Here is a 19682-nt window from a genome sequence, read left to right as displayed (position 1 = left end):
GGGCGCACCTGGGACAGGCATCTAGGGAATTTGTGAGTGTTCATCTTGTCATAGTGTGTTATAACAGTGGGTGGAGACCCATTTAATGTGCGGGAAGGTGTACTCCCATCCTGGGGAGGCCCCATATGATCTGAAACAGAAGGGTGGGTGTCTCTTGAGAGCCTGGGTGGTTTCTAAGGGAGGACAGACTAGTCTGTCAAGCTCTCAGTGTTGTTGCAAGTAACTATGATTCTTGTCCTTTAAGCAGTGAAGCCTGATGTTTGCTGTGGGCCACGAGGGTTGAGGGAGGCAGGAATAGAATGCATTGAAAAGGAGGCAGTTAGGGGGCAATGGAAGTGATTTCACCAAAAATTTATAAAAGTGTGTGGTCTAAAATGTAAACCATCATATAAATTACTAGTAGCTATGTTTCAATATTTGTACATCAGTTGTAGCAAATACAATATCCACATTTAAAAAGATCATTAACAGGGAAGGGGATGCTGGGTATATGGGAGTCCCCTATATTCTATATGCAACTTTACTCTAACCTAAAACTTCTTTGAAGACATAATGAAGAAAAAGTAAAACACTGAGGAAGAAATTGCTACTGCACATACAGGACACAGTTATTACAGCAAGGAAAGGCAAAATGTCAAAAAAATTTTTTAAATAGTTTTCATTTTTTAATACCCTAATTTTAAAAATTTATTTTTCTAAATTATTATGCATTTTATTTCTTATGTTTAAACCTATCATTACTATCTGACTTTCCTATTAATTGAATTTGGCAATATACTTGGCTTCGTTTTCGATGAAGTTTTGGATCATAGAAGAATTCAATTATGGCAAGGGAGGAGCATTGGTGTGGGGTGTCAGTGATGGGAGATACATGAGAGGAAGTTCACCTGGGCATACATATAAGGTATATAAATATGTTCAAACATTCATGGGGCATTGTCACAGTGGGTAGAGATTCACACAACTGAAAGAATACTGAATTCCCATCCTGGGGAGCTCTCCCAAATTCTTTAATGGAACAGCAAGCAAGCACAGGGGCAATGACCAGTGAAGAAGAAAGTTCTACTGATGAATCCTTAATATTGATGACTATGCTTATGATTCTTTTATTCTTGAAATTGCAATTAAGCCTAGTGTTGTAGGGTGCCTAAGAGTTACCTCCCGAGAGCCTCTATGTTGCTGAAATGTGGCCACTCTCAAAACCAAACTCAGCATACAAGTGCATTACCTTCCCCCCAGCATGGGACATGATTCCTAGGAATGAGCCTCCCTGCCACCAAGGGATTGCTGCCAAGCACCAGCTGGTTATGGAAAAAGACCTTGAATAAAAGGGGAAAATGGTAAAGACAAATGAGTTTATATGACTAAGACTTCAAAATGAGTTGGGAGGTCATCAGAGAGGTAACGCTTATGCACATCTCAGTAGGATCTCATAGACTGCCAAAGTAGATACTATACCAAATAGTAGGGCTCCTGAGGGCTATGGAAACACCCATGTCCTACAGTCATGGCAGATAGCTCTGAAGTTATCTCCCAGTGTGCCCTAGTTTGGAGTTTGTGCTCCTGAGTTTGACAGAGTTGGACTCTGTCAGATGTGACTTGTCTACATATGCCTCTTCTGTCCATTTTATTGAACTTATAGTTGGCCTGGGGGTGGTAGGTATATGTCCAAGAGTCTTAAATCTATGTGCTGTCCATTTGCCAGCTGGACCCTGAGCCACAGTGGAGTTGCAACACCTACTCTCCAGTTCATTGGACTTACTCAGGACAGCTAACAAAGAGCTGAGGATGGACAACCACCACACCAAGGAACTGAGAGGGTCTACCACTGCAAGCAAGGAAGTCCCATCCATCAGCCATATGGGATTGAGGCCCCCTCTCAATTAGAGGTGGAGTGGGCATCACCATCCCAGAGTCCTCAGGACTGGGGAATAAAATATGGACTAGAGTGGACTTTACTACAAACTTATTTGATTCTAGCAATGGAAGAAATTGTATCATTGATGTGGAGACAGTGGCCACTGGGGTTGCTGAAGGCAGGGAGAGGGAAAAAGAAGTGTAATATGAGGGCATTTTAGGGACTTGGAATTATCCTGAATGACATTGCAAAGGTAGATATAGGGCATTATATATCCTGCCATAACCTACAGAATGGAGTAGGAGAGAGTGTAAACTACAATATAGATTATAACCCATACTGTGTAGCAGTGCTCCAAAATGTGTTCATCAATTGCAATGAATGTACCAAACTCATGAAAGAAGTTGTTAATGTGGGAAAAGTGGGAGTGTGGCACATGGGAATCCCCTATATATATTTTTAAAAATTTTTTAACATTTATTTTCTTCCCCTCCCCCTCCCCCTGCCCTACTGTTTTTGCTCTCTGTGTCCATTCGCTGTGTGATCTTCTGTATCTATTTCTCTTTCTGTTTCTGTCTTCTCATCTTTCTGCTCTAGAATTCACCAGGATACTGGGTACCTCTGATATGGAGAAAAGTTCCCTGGTAATTGTGCCACTTTGGTTTCTAGTCTCTGTTGCACTTCATCTTGACTCTCCCCTTTGTTTCTCTTTTAGTTGCATTATCATCTTGCATGTGGCTCACTTGCAAGGGCACTGGTTCACTTCATGGGCACTAGCTTGCCACGTGGGCACTTGCACAGGCACCCAGCTCACCATGCAGGCACTGGCTCACCACACAGGCATGCTTTCTCTTCTTTTTTCACCAGGAAGGCCCCAGGGATCGAACCCCGGTCCTCCCACATGGTAGGTAGAGGCCCTATCACTTGAGCCACATCTCCTTTCCCTCTATAATTTTTTTGTAACATTTTATGTAATCCATGTATCTTTTAAAAATAAAAAATATATATATTTAAAAAAATGAACAACTTGTCCTAGTCCCTTTTCTCTATTAGGATTAAATTTTAATTAGCTTACACATTAGAAAGGTATTTTTTTAAGCTTTATAAGTGACCAATCTAAAAGATAAGCCATTTAGCAGCTAATATTTAAATGTTTAAAAATATATAGTTATTAAAAACAACAACACTAAATGGGTGAACATTCCAATTTCTAAAGACTCTTAACATGTGGTCCACAACATTATTGCCCTTATAGGTGTTAAAATCCTGAGCAGAAAAACAAACAAGGATATATTAAATCTATTATTTTTTAAAAAATCTATTATGAAGAATGCTTGAGCAAAGGGATACCTGGTTAACTGCATATAGGAGTAAATTGTGTGTTAATCAGAGAATTATAACTTCTTGAGTGTTTTTCAGAGTTTCTTTGATTCTATTTTAATATTTTCCTTACATTAGGAAAAACCATGTGTTCATAAACAAAGCCTTAATCAGATACAGAATTATAAATTAGAAAATGAAAGTCATATAACTCTATTCCTCAGAATTAACCACTGTTAATATTTTGGTATATACATATCTAGTAATTTTTCTATGAACAAATATGCTTTAAGCAAAATTTATACATTTTTAAAATAGTCTTTTGCAATCGGCTGTTCTCATTTACCTAAATATTATCTTATTCCATTGCTTAGATATACTATAATTTATTTAGCCAATTCCTTTTATTGAGCTCCAGAACTGGCTAAATGCAGCTCTTCTACTACGAGTTTCTCTTATCTGTATGTGGCAAGTTGCTAAAAGTCTAGGATATATTGTTAAAGGAACTAAACCTAATCAGAGTTTCATTGTAATGCCTTACTCATTTCAAGGAAACTTTTCTTAATAAATGACTTCCTAAGGGAAAGTTCTCACTCAAAATCCATGATCATTAAGGAAATAAGTATTTGTAGTTCAGAGTCAACAATATGTATTTCTGGATAGTGGAGTGGACTTTAACATATACTGATTAATCAGAGAGGAATATGTGCAAAATATAAAGATGAAAATAAATATAAAATACGAGGGCACTAGAATACTGATATCAAATTATTTAATAAATATTGAGTAATTAATTACATTTTTAGCACTACGAGATAATGACAAACAAAAAATGTGATAGCAGCCTCTCTTTGAGTTTACTACCAAGAGAACATGAAATATGTTTATTTTTATTCACCTTGGCATGCTGTCAGAGACACACTGAACCCTGAGACTGACTGAACACTACTGGGGAAAAATGGTCAAATTAAAGGTCAAGAACTAAAGTAGTACTTGATTGATAACATGACTTAAACAGGGAAAAACAGGGTTACCACTTTCTGTAACACTCATTGTTTAAATAAGAATGCAGTGTGTGCTCTGCCTCTAATTGAAGACACAGATTTAGCTGAAATTATTGACATAAATAGTTAACAGTTGTGAGAACTGATGACTATTAGCTAGTTAGAGAAGAGAAAACTATATAGTTAATGGATACAACTAAAAAGTAATTATAAACAATTATCTGATGTAGCAGTTTGATATTATTGATGAATTCCAAAAAGAAATATTGGATTATGTTTGTAAACTGATCTTTCCTCTGGGCATATTAGGATATATTGGATTTACTTGATTAAATATGATTAAGGCTTTGAATGGGCCATGTCAGGAGGATGTTGCAACCCTGACCCTTTGGTGGGTGGGGTCTCACAGGGAAAAAAATGTAGCAGAGGAGTTAGTTGGAGTCTTGAGCTGGAGCCCATGGAAGTAAGCCCACAGAGGAACTTGGTTGTGAGGAAAGACAGAAGGTCCCAGGGACAAGAAACAAAACGTTTGCCTAATAGTCTTAACTGGCCTTGTGGAGATAACAGAGCAGCCTGAATCCTAACAGACATTGGCCGCCATCTTGTTCCAACAATGGCAAGAAACTATATTGAGGGAGGTAACTTGTGCTTTATTCCCTGGTAACTGTAAGCTTTCTACCCCAAATAAATATACTTCATAAAAGCCAACAGATTTCAGATATTTTGCATCAGCACTCCTTTGGCTGACTAAGACACCTGAGGAAGTACTTAAACAAATAAATGAAATGTATTAGCAAATTTTAAAAATTTTACTGTATATATTTAAGGCATAAAAACTGAAATTATTTAAAATTTGGAGACACTACTGGAGAATTACAGGAGAAAGTACTAATGTGACAGGTTCTTTATAAGTTTGAAGAGAAAGCCTGACTTTAATTAGCAATATCAGAAACTTCTAACAAAATTCTATTGCTTTCTTCTATAAATATTTACTTTTAATCTGATCCAAGTAATCAAATAAGACATCTGCATTTCTATGCATCAGACTTCAAAAACATTTTTATGGGAAAACAGCTATGGCTCAATCAGTTGGGCTCCCATCTACCATGTGGGAGGCCCTGGGTTTGCATCCTGGGGGCCTCCTTGTGAAGGCAAGCTTCCCCGCACCCTGCGGAGTGCTGCCCAGCCCACAGGAACCATGGAGAGCCGACTCAGCAAGGTGATGCAACAAAAAAGGGAGACAAGCAAAAACACAGAAGAACACACTGCGAATGGAAACAGAGAGCAGATAGCAAGCAAGCTACAAGGGGGGAGGGGAAATAAAAATAAATAAATACAGCCACAGGAAAACACACAGCAAATGGACACAGAGAGCAGACACCACACAAAAAGCCACAAGGGGGGGGAGGGGAATACTTTTATGCAAGTCATCAGATCTTTGTATATTACAAATTAAATGTCAAAAATATATATTACTATGGTATCATAAGCTATTGTCATTATAATTTATTGGGATTCAAGATGCAAGGTTACTCTAGCTTTTTATTTTTATCTTCCAAATATTATTTCAGAAGGTAATATATACAACATATATATTTTGTGATTAAATTTACATAAATCCTAACAGTTTTATTATGGAAAAGAAAATAAACTTCATGGGACTTGTTCCAAAAAGGTTGCTCTTAAGTATACATATACTCTTGATTAATGCATAAAATCCTCAAGATTACTAGCACCTTTTAGTAGGCTAAGGTTATTTTCCAACCTTAAGATTCTAGAGTGCGCTTTGGCAAATCCATTCATTTGTGTTGTTTATTAAATTCTCTGAGCCTACTGATCCATGTATTTAAGTGTCAGAAAAGAGAAAGAAAAAAATCATCACAATATTGCAGTCTCAAAGTTTTTATCCATATTACTCTTTGAGGGCACCCATTGTTTGAGAACAAAAATAATATGACAATTAAAAATTATATTTACAAGGAGTTGTACTAATAAAATGAATATTTTAGGTCCAATATAACAATATCTATCCCTTGATATACTGAACATAAAGAGTATTCACATCTGTTTCACTCTTTGCCTTCTTCATGGGCTTAAACCTGCCAAATTATTCCATTTGATTTCAGAGAATGCTCACATGGCAATCTATTTTATTTACTTTATCTTCAATAAAATGGTTCAGTGAGCATTAGCAACTCTGAGACACAAGTTTCAATCAGTCTTCAGGCAAAGGCGTCAATTTGTCAATTTATATTAGACCTACTGTGCTGTTAGTTGCAGCTAGAAAGTTGGAATAAGGCAGAGCAACAGTAAAATGTGAGCAAGGCCTATCAAAGCCACAGTGAAGAGAAAAAAACTTTCCCCAGGCTCTCACATGCATCGCGTACACATTACCAGGTACCAAGTTCAGCATATGAAGAGATTCTTAATGGGCTGACAACTAAAAGGAGGCTTCAGACTCTAACTTTATTTTACATGGCACTTACAGTAATGGTTCTCTGATCTCTAGCAGACAACTGTAAAAACCTGAGTTGCCAATAGTTAAATATAAGTTTTCATGTACCCTCCTTGGATATTATATAGGAAAAATAAAAAATAAAATTATTCAAGCTGCATAGCATGTCTTCTATAACATGGTCATGCCATTACTGATATAACAGTAGTTTCAAAGGACCTTTTCTTACAAATTTGTATGACATTTTAAATATAGCTGCTGGATTAGATTTTAACCACAAAACAATCAGTAAGTTTGAGCAACAACTCATTTTGGAAAATTATATCATTAAAGACTAATGCCAAGAAATATAAGGCAGTACTGTTAGATGCTGTGAAAATGTCTCCCAAAGCACAAACTTTGTAATAAATGATGCTGGTTCATATTTGATATGGGCTGTAAAAAGTAGATTATTGTAATAGTGCTCTTCTCAGCAAATAAGACCATTAAAAATATACTTAATGTTCAGTTGAATTGAAAAGCAGGCCAGTTAAATCTACATTTTTCTATTTTGTAAAATGGTGTGAAAATTTTTTACTAGGGGATAGCTCCTAGTCATAAATTTAAAATTATTAATGTTATCTCCCCTTTTTCAATAAGAACAAGGTCCCATTTTCTTTTTCTATTTTTTAATATGATGCGGTACCTTGCTCATGTTCTATCATCACAGTATAAACCACAGAAATGATATTTGTAATAGATTGTTATGGATTTATTTTTTAAAATTTTGTTTTATTACTTGGTGATTCATACTTCTGAACTCACTTTCCTGGAGACCAAATGTAGAATTTTTCTAGTGACTCCACACTTCAAAATATAACACTCAAATATGTGTACATACATCTAAATACTTCCATGTTACTCTATTCTTTACAACTCTATAAGGACAACAGAGGACAACATGATAGGTAATAGGATAGTTTGTTCAAGTCCAGTTCCGATAAAGGCAAGAATATCTTAACCATTCAAAACAGCTCTTCTACAAAAGAACAGTGCCCAGACTAGCACCCATACTGACCCTGTCCTGTAAAAGTATGGCTCTTTATCACTGAAGTGATCAATAAGTGAGAGATTTAAAGTGGTTTCTACATGTTATAACATCAGCATTTCAGGTGAAATCCAAACATTTCATGTTTTCTTCTCATTTGGCTCACTAATTTTTAAATAGTTATGCCTATCTCTTTCATTACATTTGTTTCAGGGACCAAATGTTAGATAGATTATTAATCTTTGTATTCCTCACAAAGTCAATGACAATGCTGACATTTTTGAAATTAATTTTAGGGTTAAATGATTATATAATATGTTAATTATTGCTTATAACTAATTATCTAAAAACTTAGCATCTTTAGAACAACAAACATTTATTATCTCACTAATTTTCTGAGGACCAGGGATCTAGGTAGTTTAAGAGCAGGATCTCTCAGGAATTTGCAGGTTTTTGATAAGGAAAGAGACTGAGACTGAAAGGGAGGGAGGAGAGAGAGAAAGAGAGAGAATACCCAAAACAAAATTTCGGTATCTTGAATTACCTAATCTCGAAAGTGACAAACAATCACTTGTTCATATTCTATTGCCCACACAGACCAACTCTGGTAAAAGTTGGAAGGGGACAATACAAGGGTGTGAGAACCAGAAGACGCATAATATTAGGTTGCCTACAACAGTCTGCCCTCTGGACCCCAATGGTTTATATCCTTCCCATATACAATCAGTTCCAAATATGTAAGTTGTAATGGATTCTTACATGTAATTTAAGGGTTGTTTGGGGGGTATACCTCAGATTCTGAGTCATTGTAAGAGTTAATAACTCAAGAAGAACATCCTTTGAAATAACTCTCAAACCAAATCCTGACTGAGAGAAAACTGTTTTAATTCAGTATCTTACATATTCAACAAACATTTCTTATGGTCTTATGTGCAAGGTTGTAGGTAATACAGAGCTGAGGAGCCTACATTCCCTGATCTCCACAAGTGGCAGAGGGAATGAGACAAATGCTTATATACCTATAACACTAGACTGTATATCATGGGGCATGGGAATATGCAGGAAAAGTGCCTGAACTGGCTAAGAAGGAGGCAAGGATCAAGAAAAGCATAATGAAAGTTGTATTAGTCAGTCAAAGTGGTGCTGATGCAAAATACCAGAAGTCTGTTGGCTTTTTATAAAGGGTATTTATTTGGGATAGAAACTTACAGTTACCAGGCCATAAAGTTTAAGTTACTTCCCTCACCAAGGTCTGTTGCCACGTGTTAGAAAAAGATGACCGCCAACATCTGCAAGGGTTCATGCTTTCTCTTCCCTTTAAGGTTCCATGATCCCAGGAGTTCAAATATCAGCTGTAGGCTGGAATAAGTCTTGTCTCTCTCCCAGGGTTCATACCTCTCTGGGCTCAGCTCTTCTGTTCACTCCACAAGGCCAGCTATAGACCCTCAGATGAATGGCTTGTCTCTCTTCCCAGGGTTTCTGCTGTGTCTAATGGAGGCCTTCTCTCTGTCCTCACATATCTGCTTCTTTGTGCTCTTCTCCTATGTGCTTACTTCCAGGGCTTCCAGCTTTGCCATGTCATTTTCTCTGAGTCCCCACCCACAAAAGGGGTGGGAACTCAACATCCTACTGACATGGCCCAATCAAAGCCTTAATCATTATTTAGTCAGGTAAAAGTGAAACCTCTGATTCCAATCTGATCTTACATGCCCAGAGGAACGACAAGTTCATAAATACAATCCAATAGCTGTTCGTGGAATTCATAAACAATATCAAACTACTACAAAAGTAATAGTGGTTGAAATGCATTTTAAGGAGGTGGGGAAAGGGAGTGAAAGAAAAGAATGCCCATTGTTCAAGATGTGGGCAAGTTTAAGGCATGCAATACTGATTAGCAGAGTCATCAGTAGAAAAGTATGGATATCTGGATTTTGTCAGATTCTGAAGAGTATTAAATACCTGTTTGAATTTAGCCTGGTGGTTGGCTACTCTAGAATTTTAGGTGGGAGGAATGACCTGATGGGAGTTATAATGTAGGCATAAATATCTTAGAATAAAATTTTATACTTTGTGAAAAATGACAATTATAAAAAACAATTTACATGAATTTTAAATTAATAGGTTTAATTTTCTGTGGCAGATAAATGCTAGGATGACCCTGATGTACATGCTGTTTATAATTCCTTCTTCTTAAATGTAGTCAGAACCTATAACTTGCTTCTAACCAATAGAAAATGCAAAGGTTATGGGATGACACTCCATGGTTATGCTAATACACACATATTTAAAATATATATACATATACACATACATACTTATATACCTATGTACATGGATATGACTTCATCTTGCAAGCATGCACTGGAGACTTCTGCTAGGCTTGAACAAGCAAGCCACTATGAGGTGTGAACTGTGTATGGGGAGAACCACATGAAAAGGAACTATGGCAAGTCACTAGGACCCAAGGACTGAATCCTACAATGTAATGAATTGAATTCTGCCAGCAAGAAACCCTGAACTCCAGATGAGAATACAGCCAGCATTTTGATTACAGCTTTGTAAGACTCTGAGTAGAGGACCCAGAGAAGCCATGCTTAGACTCCTGACCCACAGAAACTGTGAGTTATGATACGTGTGTTCTTTTAAGCCACTAAATGTATGGTAATTTTACGCAGAACTATAAAAAATAATGTACAAGCTAGCTGAAACGCAAAGAGTGTTTTTACAGAATTAACCCATTTTTAGAATTTCTTATAAGATCCATGTGTGGACAAAGGTTGGAAAGCTTTTGAGGATATTTGCCTGGTTTCCTGGATAATACAGTCAACTTCCAAAAATGTGTATAATATGATACAAGATAGCAATTAACTTTTTTAATGCTTTAGTATACCCTTTACATGTCTTCAAATCTACCGTATGTGGTAGGTATTATGATTTTTATTTTCTAGATTGAGAAATTAAGAGTTGGAGGGCGTAAGTGACGTGTCCAAACACAATATGATAGTTGTGTTTTAGAATCACAAGTCAAGTCATTTTTCAAAACTCACATTCTTAACAACTATACTTAATTTCATTTTGCTTCATTTTGCCAAGAAATATCAATGTACTCTACATCTGTTTCACTGACTGAGCCCCACCTCAGCTGAATTGGCTAATACATTGTCTATTACTTTGAATGATTTAAAAATAAAGGAAATATTTTGTCCTGAAAATACATGATGCCTAATTTTTAAAGTATATGAAATTTATATGCTTTCTTTGTAAGTACATAAATAACATTTATTTCTACTCCATTGAAATTACTAAATCATTGGGTCTTTGATGTTTTATTTGGATTTAATATTCTTTACAACTGAAACTCTGAACACAGATCATGAATATCACGAAGTAAAATACACACATGCATATACATTCACCCAACCACCCATTTACCACATATACAAACAGAGTTGTAAGTTGTATCAAATCAACATTTTAGTTCTAATTATAGAAGTATTGCCTATGGCAGGTAATTTAATATTTCTGAGAGGTAAATCGGAGAGAATGCTAAGCAAATTGTTTAGAAATCAGAAGATTCAACCAAGTATATTTATTTTAGGGTTTTTTGGGGGAACAGGTATTGAAGAGGAGACAGGGGAAAAAAGGGGCAGAAAGGGAAAAAGAAAACTCACATTTATTGAAAGTAGCTTTGCGCAAAGCAGTAATTTTTACAATAACCCAGTGAGACAGGTATATTTAATACCCCCCTTTTACTGTTTGAACACTGAGGTCCAAAGATTTAAGAAAATTAGCCAAGTTTTGTAAAAAATATACCAAGTGGCTACAGGGATGCAAACCCTTATCCATCTGACTCCAAAACCCTAGCTTCTATATCATTTTATTCTTCCATTATAATATTTCCAGCTCTAGGATACATGATTCTATATATTGTGAAGAAGAGATGATTTATCAGGATGCACTTTTCTGTTAAGATGAAACTTTTATATTGTACATATGGACTTTTTACACCAATATGTGTTTGGTCTTTATATAAAAAATATAAAAGACTGACACTTTAATCACATGATTAGAAAAATTTGTAACAAACATCTCATGACAATGCAAGCTATTGGTGGAGGGTGTATGGGACCCCTATATGATGTTATGCATGTTTGCTTTGTAAGTTCACAACTTTTACTACACACTTAATTGTTTATGTATGTTCATATATAAATGATATAAAGATAATAATATTCAGATTGGTTAGGGGAAAATACTTTGTTTCGTAGTAAGATCTTGACAATGCTCTTTAATCATTAGCTAAAAAGGTTTAAAAACAATGCAAGTTATTGGTGGTAGGGTGAGATGTTTTATATGTTTGATGTTATATGTTTGTTTTATAAGTTCATAACTATAATACATTCATTGTTTATGTATGTTTATGTATGAGTAATATATTTAAATAAAAAAGCTAAATACAAAGCTAAAAAAAGAAAAGACAAGACAAGACAAGAAAAGAAAAGAAAAAGTCTAATTACTAAGTTCCAAAAGCAGTTTTGAGGATTAACTTCAAGCCCAATTGTGTTTCCTTATGGGGAGAAGATTCTGTGTTTTTTTTTTAATTAATTCTTTCCCCCCCAAAAGTAATAATACTTTTATTACAGAAGTTGTGAATTTACAAAACAATCATGCACATATGTAAAATTCCCATATAACACCCCTTCAGAAAAATACACCAAATATAAGATACTGACTATAGTTAGTAGTAACATTTTGATGATATTCTTTCATAATTTGTAACAAATGTTTCACAATGCAAGGTGCTGGGATTGAGTGATGTATGGGACCCCTATATGATATTATGCATATTTGTTTTGTAACTTCACAACTTTTACTATAGACTTATTGTTTATTTATATTCATTTATGAATGATATACTTCAATAAAATTAAAAAAAATTTTTTTAAACTGTTACTTTGGTGAAAAAAATTGGTTCATTTCATGGTTCCATGATGCTCATTGCCAGTTAATTCTTGCTTATTACAAATCTAAAATCCTACTGTTTTTGTTAAAAAAAATCCTAATACTAAAATATGAGAACTTAAATATTTAAAGGCCTTGTAAAGATGGTCTATTTAAATATAACCTCATCTATGATAAAGCACGAATATATAAGCCAGGAAAAAAATAAAGACTGGGCATTAGGAGATATGCATTCTAAAAACAACTAATTGTTTATAACTAGCTGTAAAACAATAAGTTATATGGCTGCCTTCACATCATTTAAATTCTATGCTTTTAGTTTCTCTACTTATTAAACAAAGTATAATAATGCCAACCTTACCTACATAATAAGTTTGATCAAAGAGTAAAATGTAGCAAAATTTGCCAATGTGTAAAATCTTTAGGTTGGCAAATCTTAAATGCTAGACACATGCAGAATGATTTTATTAGTCTATATAGCAAAATAATGAAATTGACAAAAATATAAAAAGTCCAAAGGCAAAGAAGTAGGTAAAATATATGAGAAATATTTGACTGAAAAATTCAATCACACTGCCAAAAATATCTCAGGGAAAATATGGAGTTTCTATCTTTGTAAAGCTTTACAAATGGGAGAGCAATTTAGACAGAACCATCAGGATGATCTTCAGGTCTCTCCCACTCTTATAGTGAACCCCTTGATGAAGAGTTTTGAGAAAGCCAGGGCACCATGGTTCCTTTCTCTTTGGGGATAAAGATTAGGGAAGAAAATTATATAAACTATTAGGAAACTTGTAAATACAGCCTCCCAATCTATAATTCCTGTTAGCAAAGAGAAAAATTATTATAGATATGGTTAACTTTGACATTTGGTATCTATGACTGCTTGATCGATACTATAATTCAACAGTGATACTCAATATTCAACTAATTTTACAGAAACATTAAATACCAAAACATTTATAAGTATCAAGAAAAATCTATTATTATCTATTATTAGATTTAAAGATATGCAACACTGAAAAAAAACAAATGCTTTCTAAGCAGCTGATGTGCTGGTTCTCAAAAATTCGTAAGAAAAAAGCAAACTTTCAGGAAAAAATAATGACTAATATATTGTATATGCTATTTTCTCAATATTTTGGATCCCAATTGAATTTGAATAAAATAATACTGAAAAGACCAGTATGAAAGGCCAAAGATATATATATATACACACATATATATACACATATATATATATGTATATAATACCCTGTGTGTTTTTTTACCTAATGATTTATTTCAAATTTCAAAACCCAATTCGTATTCCGGATAAATTAATGTTAACCTCCTTCCCCACTTCCCCAACAAAGAAACTAACTTTAATAGAAAGGGAGAAAGCAACAAGAATTAAAATGGGAAGACCATGGTAAATATTCCCATTGCTATATTAGACATGTTACTGTGGTCCACTGATGACAATTTTTTTTTTAACATTTTGGAAAAGATGCTTAACCAAAAACATTAAAGGATAAAATAACCTTCAGGAAAACACAAATAAATACAATGAGCAAAAGAGAATTATTAGTAAAAGGACACTTACCTGTTTCTTCCAGAACTTCTACAAGACTTTTAAGTCAATCGTGAAATAGAAGCCTAGGTAAATTCAATCCCCGCATCACATTAGAGTAGCCCTGTTAATGGAAACAATTAATTGTTACTTGTTGAAAATTAACTTTGAATTTATTTCACAAATAGAGTCCAATGGTTTCATAGAATATAAATCTATTCATCTTCAAATAAGGAAAATTGTTAATGCATTTATTACTTTGTAAATCTTAAAATATGCATGACAAATACGAAAATGCTTTTCTACATTTTAATTTAGAGAAATTTAAAACCATTGTTGGTACAAAGCTAGGATCATGGAGAAAGCACAGGATGCATTTCTAAGAGATGCAGATTTCATTTTCCACTCTTATAATGATTGGGTAGGTTTAAACTTTTCGGTGATTAAATTTCATAATTTACAGAATAAAATTATTTGAGTTGTCTCAAGGTCCCCAACTGAAAACATGACTGATTTCAATTGCCTCTTCAAAACATACTTAATGAGTGTTGTAGGCCTTTTCAATAATGAAGAATGTGGAAGTAAACATTTCTTCTTATAATTACAATGTAAGTGTTATTACTTCAATGCTTATTTGAATTTGTATTTTCAGGGCCTATTTCCTATTTAACCACTTTCCTTTTTTAGTCATTTCCTCCTTTAATTAACCTAAGAGATTTCACTCCTACCTTGCTTAAGCTAAAATACGTTAAATATTCTGGTGGTCCAATAAAATTATAGGACTTAGCAGTGTATGAATAGTAAATGGGCTTTGATTCACACACCAACTCTAATAGATATGGAAAGCTGTACTGAGATAAATCTGCATCTGCAGCCAGGAAGGAATCCTGGGTTCAATTGGCAATGTCTACCATAGGCATGGACATGGATGAGTGGCATCAATGTCATCTAAGATAAGGTAACATTTAGAAACAGACCCACATACACATGAGAACTGTGTATATGATAAAGGTAACGTCACAAAATAAGAGAGAAAATTAGTGGTTCATTGTTTGGAGAACAAAAATAACAGTCTCAAAATAAGGCAAAAAATAAAGTTGGTTCCTTATCTTATGCCATGTACACATTTGGTTTACAGAGACATTAAAGAAGTAAATACTAAAGTTATCTTCTCAAAGCTAGTAGAAGAAAAATGAGGTGACTATTTTTGAGATCTAGAAGTTAAAAAATATTTCTGACACAGGACCTGCAAGCAAAAATCATAAGGTATAAAATTACTGGATTTGCTAATTCAAAATTAGAAAATTTTCATTGAAAGATATTTAAGTATAAAAATTCCATAGATCTAAAACCAAAAAGGAATTACTATCTAGAATATATATACTCAGAGAAAACCAGTAGAAAAATAAATAAAAGACCTGAAAAGACAATTCTCAAAAGGGAAAGCCAGAATGACTAAGTGTAGTTTAAAATGCTCAAAATCATTAGCAATCAAAAAGATGCAAATTAAAAATCCAATGAGATAACACTTTATGTCAATAGAATGGCATAATTTGAAAGCTGGACTCTACCCAATGTTGGCAAGAAAACAAAACAATGGGAACTCTTGATTGCCAACTATATGCCAGGCATTGTGCCAGGTTCTGGGATAAAGACACAACCCTGCTCTCTTGGTATATTCAGGGTAAAGAGGAATGTATAAGAGGCAACTTTTACAATGTGGATGGTATATATAGAAGCAGCACCAATTTGAACTAGGGCAGTCAGAGAAGGCTTCTTGGAAGAAAGGATCTCTATGTAATTCAGATTTAGAAACACTGCCTTTGCTGATTTCTTCTGGCCTTTCAAATTGGTTTATGAATTTATTTAAGGTGTACTGTGGTAGGAGCAGAAGAGTGTCACTAAAATACTCTAAGAGAATAATTAGATATTGAATGATTGAGTTTTGTGTTCTTTTAATTTTTTAAATAAACTCATTGGTACTCATAAAAGAGATTTGTCTTTCTAATGTGTCATTTGAAATTATTTGTTTTAATTTTCTAACCTTCTGTCTAATATCCTTAGCCTAAAATCCCTAATCTAATGAATTTCATGAATTGGAAGAATATACTAAAATTTTGGAATAAACAAAATAGATTTGTTATACAGGTCGTAAAGGGCAATTGATGTATAAAATTAAAATTTATATTAAATATTGTTTTTATGTTATATATTAAAGGTTTTCTTGGAAAAGAGTAAGAATTAGGAATTACTTTGTAATGTCAAATCAAGCAAGTTAACTATATCCAAATAAGAGAAAGTAGATAATTGTTCATTGGTTTTGAAGGCTGATAGCGTAAACATTTAAGTTTCCCGACACCCAAATCCAAGCAAGATAACAAATTCACAAGTTTAATTCCAGTTGTTTGGTAATGAGGATATATGATAATAAGATAAAAGATATAATCATACGTTCCCGAGAAATGGGGACCTTTTTTTTTTCAGGAGGCAGTCAGTCCATAATATACTCTATTCCTTCCAAAATTCAGGAAGGACTCAGAGGGCATTTTTCAGTAGGCATTTATTTTTTCCATAGCACATTTACATGGGAGGAACATAACATCACTATCATTTATACGGATGTTGCAAATATCAAGAAATGGATAGGAATTGAAAAAAGTTGGTTCTGCAAAGTCTGAATGCTGTAAGATTGCCAACAGAGTTACGGAGCACTTACAATTCACACCTAAACCCTCTTTAAAACACTGAGAGTTCTGCAAGGGCAGGGGCATTTGTTTAATTCACTTATGAGACCCATGCACTGAAATTACTGTCAGGCACATAATAGCTACTCAAAAAATACAGAATTGGACATGTACAGGAATTTAAAAATAATATTTTAGGTAGTACATATAATGGCTCTAAACCATAACAGAGATATATTACCCTTAGATAATCCTGTTTGCAAAATTAATATGGTGATATGATTCTTTAAAAGAAGTAAGGTAAGGTATAAAAATAAAGGAGTTCTTTGTCATTGCCTTAATTAAATATAGCACAATATAAATTTTATTTTGAAATTTCAAATAACAATAATGGAGGACATCAATTTTGGAGTTTACTCAAGTATAGAATTTTATTTTGAAATTTTGAAAAATGTTGATTTAACTTATACCTTAGTAAAGAAGGATCAGTAGTTTTGATAATTAATACTAGATCCAAACCGTAGTTGTGATGGTTTGAGACTTTATGGACATGAGAAAAGTATATTTGTAGAGCTAATCCATTCCTGTGGGTGTGAATCTATTGTCAGTGAGACCTTTTGATTAGGTTAATTCAGTTGGGGCATGGCCCAAGATAGGTCTTAATGCTCTTATTGGAATCCTTTAAAATTGGATAATTACTGAGAGAAAGACAGAAAGAAAGCCAAGGAAACTGAAATAGAAAGCCACAGAACCCAGAGGCTGAAAGCAATGAAACATGGAGGGGAAGGGAAAGATGAGCAGATGCCTCCATTTGTTTTGCTATGTGACAGAGAAGTCCAGGGTTGCTGGCAGCCAGTCTTCAGAGAGAAAGCATCACTGATGATGCCTTGATCTGGACAATTTCATAGCCTCAGAAGTGTAAGTTTATAAGCTAATAAATCCCCATTGTAAAAGCCAACCAATTTCGGGTATATTGCATTTCAGCAGCCTCACAGACTAAAACTGTAGCAGTGACTACATATGCTGCAAAGTTATGTAGTATGTAAAAACATTTACACATGATTATTAATCATAGATAATCAATATGAGATTTATTCCAGGAGTTCAGTTCTCATATTATCCTTCTGTCATCTATAGAGTATTGAGATAAAAAGAAATCCTGCAGAGGAGACAACTAGCAAATGGTGAGAGAGTAAGGGGCTCCTAGAGTTAGCTTCTGCTACAGGGCAGTTAGTAAGCACCCAGAACTATCTGGAGCTAGCTGAAGTACCTGTTTAAGGACTCTAGGAGACCATAAGATCATCCTGCAACATCCTTGAAGGAATGGAAGAAGACTGCCCATCTGTGAAGATCTGTAAGTAGAGCACTCCACATCATGGAGGCTGGTGCCCATCCTCCACTAGAGGCACAAACCACCTTGGGAGCCATTCCGCAACTGGAATTGAAAGTTCCACTTCCAAAAATTGGGGAAGGAAGAAATGGTTGGGCACTAACTTCAGCTACTGATGAGTAAATTTGGCGGGCTAAAGTATAACCCTAAGAACGCTAAAGTTTGAACCTGTCCAAATCAGAAAGAGGCTGGTAGCTGCCATCTTAACTCTGCGCCAGGCACAAGGGGAAGCAGTGAAGACTAAAAATCACAGTGCTGGAAGGAACCAGCTTCTTTCCATCCAGACCCAGATTGCACTTCTAGCCTAGGCCCCAGCCCCACCTCCAGCAGGGAGGAAGCTGGGGGAACCTGCACCAACCTCTCCAGAAAAATACTGAAGAGCCACAGAGGCTGGTGATCATCCTATTTTGGCAACACAAGCTGCCCCAGGAGCTATTCAGTGACTGGAATTTGAAACTCCATTTCCCAAAAACAGGGGAGGAAGAGATGGTTGACTACCAATTTCAGCTACTCATTAGTAAATTCAACTGGCTAAAGTATAACCCTAACAACAGCTAAAGTTTGAACTTGTACAAGTCAGAAAGAGGATGTTTGTCACCATTTTGTCCCTGCCTCCAGCATGATGGCAAGCCAGTCTGATAAAAAATCACAGTGATGGTAGAAACTGGTTTCGTTCACCCAGATCAGCCTGCAGCTCTACCCTAGGCTTCAGCCCCACCTGTGGCAGGGAGGAGCTGGCAGGCCCTATACCAGCCTATCCAGGTAACTGCAGATATATTTGGCTGGCAAAGACTGAATAATCAGAAGTCTACCAGGGCAACTATCCTTGACCTACACTGCATAGATTGCTGCCCACACCTGTAGCTCCATCCCCACCCCAGGCAGGAGAGAAAGGGGTGTGAAGCTTCATCAGTATCTCTGGACAACTATAGTCTAGGTCTGTATGACTTGGAATTATTCCACATGGTTATGTCTTTGTTCCTATCCCTGGCAAAGGAGAAGGTTGGGAGAAATGAGGGCAGCTTGAGCTTTCCCAGCTTATAGCACCAAATACATCCTTGGTTCCTACTGCATAACCAGCAAGGGAGAAAGGGCAGGAAGCCCTAAATTAGAGAGAAAAACTGCACCCAGAATAAATACTGTAGTAAGCCAGATACCAAGACACCAACAAAAAATTACAATCCACAGCAAGAAGCAGGAAGCTATGGCCCAGTTAAATGAACAAGATAAGCATCCAGATGACATAAAGGAGTTAAGAGAACTAATCATAGATGTTCAAACAAAGCTCCTTAATAAATTCAAAGAGATGGCTAAAGAGATTAAGAATATTAAGAAGACACTGAACGAGCACAAAGAGGAATTTGAAAGCACACATAGAAAAATAGATCTTATGGAAATGAAACGTACAATAAATGAAACTAAAAAAACAT

The 19682-nt window shown here is 35.2% G+C and overlaps 1 protein-coding gene across 12 annotated transcripts in view; it reads right to left on the bottom strand.

Moving 5' to 3' along the window:
- Positions 1–19682, bottom strand: part of FOXP2 (forkhead box P2) — a 612807-nt gene that overhangs the window by 378498 nt on the left and 214627 nt on the right. For all 12 annotated transcript variants that reach the window (XM_058297231.2, XM_071215243.1, XM_058297230.2 and 9 more), the window contains one exon: positions 14212–14302. The gene's annotated coding sequence lies outside the window, so the exon portion shown is untranslated. The remainder of the gene's footprint in view (positions 1–14211; positions 14303–19682) is intronic.

This window comes from Dasypus novemcinctus, chromosome 5 (genome assembly GCF_030445035.2).
Source record: "Dasypus novemcinctus isolate mDasNov1 chromosome 5, mDasNov1.1.hap2, whole genome shotgun sequence".
Lineage (NCBI taxonomy): Eukaryota > Metazoa > Chordata > Mammalia > Cingulata > Dasypodidae > Dasypus > Dasypus novemcinctus.
This window is presented reverse-complemented; position numbering and strand designations above follow the sequence as displayed.